Source organism: Coenobita brevimanus, unplaced genomic scaffold (assembly GCF_032717465.1).
Source record: "Coenobita brevimanus isolate Jiangsu-jjx unplaced genomic scaffold, ASM3271746v2 jjx.HiC_scaffold_2070, whole genome shotgun sequence".
NCBI lineage: Eukaryota > Metazoa > Arthropoda > Malacostraca > Decapoda > Coenobitidae > Coenobita > Coenobita brevimanus.
This window is the reverse complement of record NW_027642964.1, coordinates 36,751-39,500: the sequence shown is the minus strand read 5'-3', so window position 1 is coordinate 39,500 and position 2,750 is coordinate 36,751.

Sequence of the window (2,750 nt, the reverse complement as noted above, 5' to 3'; positions counted from 1 at the left end):
AAAAAAAACGAGGAAATGAATAGGAAAATGAGAGGAAGGAGAAGAGAAAGACATTAAAACGAGGAAAAGAAAAGGAAAATGAGGCAAAAGAAATACAAAAAGGAAAACAGGAAACAGAAAAGAGAAAGACATTACAAAAGGAAAGGAACAGGAAAATGAGTGAAAGAGAGGAGAAAGACACTCAAGAGAGGAACGGAACAGGAAAATGAGAAAAGAGGAGAAATGCACCAAGAAAAAGAACAGGAAATAAGATAGAAAATGTAAATAACAGACAAAAAAATCCCTGGTTATGCTAAAAGGGTTAAACACACCTGCCAAGCATACTAATTAGCAACACAAGCCACCTGGACCTCAACACACACCTATCAACACCTCCACCTCAACTACCTGGTTCATTGCAAGTCACAGGAAATACTTGTACCTGTAATTAAGCTTCAGGTGTATTCGACTTCTTCAGGTAACACAGAAAGAGTTAATGAATTGCCTTTTAACACCTTCCTTCTAAACAAAATAATAACATCGGAATAGGGCGTTGGGGTAAAAAAAAAATACTGTACTATGGAACATGGGAATCAGACGCCACACACACCAGTTGTGACAAATAATTCCTGCTAATAGCAAGCGTACTGAGGGGAAAAAAAGACTAGGAGGGAGAGAGAGAGGGAGGGAGAGAGAGAGAATGTGATTGTTATTGAGCGTGAGACAGGTCAATGGATGAGGGGCGTATACTAGAGAAGGGGCGGGGGGAGGGGAGGAGAGAGGGAAGGAGAAGTGTGGTGAGAAGAATGGAGGGGGGAGGGAAGGAGGAAGGATGCCAAAGAGGAGTATGTGAAGGAGGGAGAGGGATATATGGAAGGAAGGAATCAAGGAGGAAGGAAAGATGGAAGGGAAATTGAGGGAGGAAGGAGGGAGAGATGATGGTGACTGTGAAGGAGGGATGGAGGAAGGGAGAGGTATGGATGGCGGGAATCAGAAAGGTAAGAAGGGAGAGAGGAATATGGAGGGAAGGAGGAACAGACGGAGAAATAGTGGAGGAAAGAGGGAGGAAGGTCAAGAAGCAAAGAGGGACAGAGAGGGAATGTGGAGGGAGGGAGAGAAATTGAGGAAGTGGGAGAGAACGAAGGGAGAGGGACGCAAGTACAAGGAAGGCAGGGAGGAGAAATAAACAGGGAGAGAGAGAGGTTAGAACGGAAAAAAAAAATGAAGAAATAAGCACACACACACACACACACACACACACACACACACACACACACACACACACAAATGCAGGTCTGAAACGAGGAAATGAAAAAGAAGTGAAAGAGAAAATAGTGAAGGAAGAAAGGAAGAAATGAGTGAAAGTATGAACAGTGGAGAAAGAAAGGAAGGAAGGAAAGGAGGGAAGGAAGGAGGAGGGAAGCAGGGAAGATGGCGTTTGGTCAGAAGGCTGCGAGGGAGAAAAGGAAGGAGGTGGAGGGGGGAAATGAAGGGCCGTGCATACTAAAAGTCCAACTTGAAAATCATCATCATTTTAAGTTATCATCATCACAATCACCTTTATCATCATCATTACCATCATCATCACAATCACCTTTATCATCATCATTACCATCATCATCACAATCACCTTTATCATCATCATTACCATCATCATCACAATCACTTTTATCATCATCATTACCATCATCATCACAATCACCTTTATCATCATCATTACCATCATCATCACAATCACCTTTATCATCATCATTACCATCATCATCACAATCACCTTTATCATCATCATTACCATCATCATCACAATCACTTTTATCATCATCATTACCATCATCACCACAATCACCTTTATCATCATCATTACCATCATCATCACAATCACCTTTATCATCATCATTACCATCATCATCACAATCACTTTTATCATCATCATTACCATCATCATCACAATCACCTTTATCATCATCATTACCATCATCATCACAATCACTTTTATCATCATCATTACCATCATCATCACAATCACTTTTATCATCATCATTACCATCATCATCACAATCACTTTTATCATCATCATTACCATCATCACAATCACCTTTATCACCATCATCACAATCACCTTTCTCATCATTATCATCACAATCACCTTCACTATCATCATCATTACCATCATCATCACAATCACCTTTATCATCATCATCATCACTCCATTTATCATCATCAACATTCTTCCTATCACCATCATCACAATCACCTTTATCACCATCATCACAATCACCTTTCTCATCATCATCATCATCACAATCACCTTCACTATCATCATCATTACCATCATCATCACAATCACCTTTATCACCATCATCACAATCACCTTTCTCATCATTATCATCATCACAATCACCTTCACTATCATCATCATTACCATCATCATCACAATCACCTTTATCATCATCATCATCACTCCATTTATCATCATCATCATTCTTCCTATCACCACTACCTTTACTATCAACATCAATATCATCATCATCATCTTATTGCCACTCTAATAAACTGTATAGGCAAGAGTTCAAAACATTTAAGGACCAGGACAAAAGTGAACAACCAAGTCTATCAATACAAAGAAAGAAAGAAAGAAAGAAAGAAGGGAAAGAAAGAAAAAGTATGAATGAAAGAAACGAAAAAATAAAAACATAAAAGGAAGATGAAGGAAGACAAAATCCACAAAGAGAAGGAGAGGGAGGGAAGAAAGGAGAGACGGAAGGAAGGAA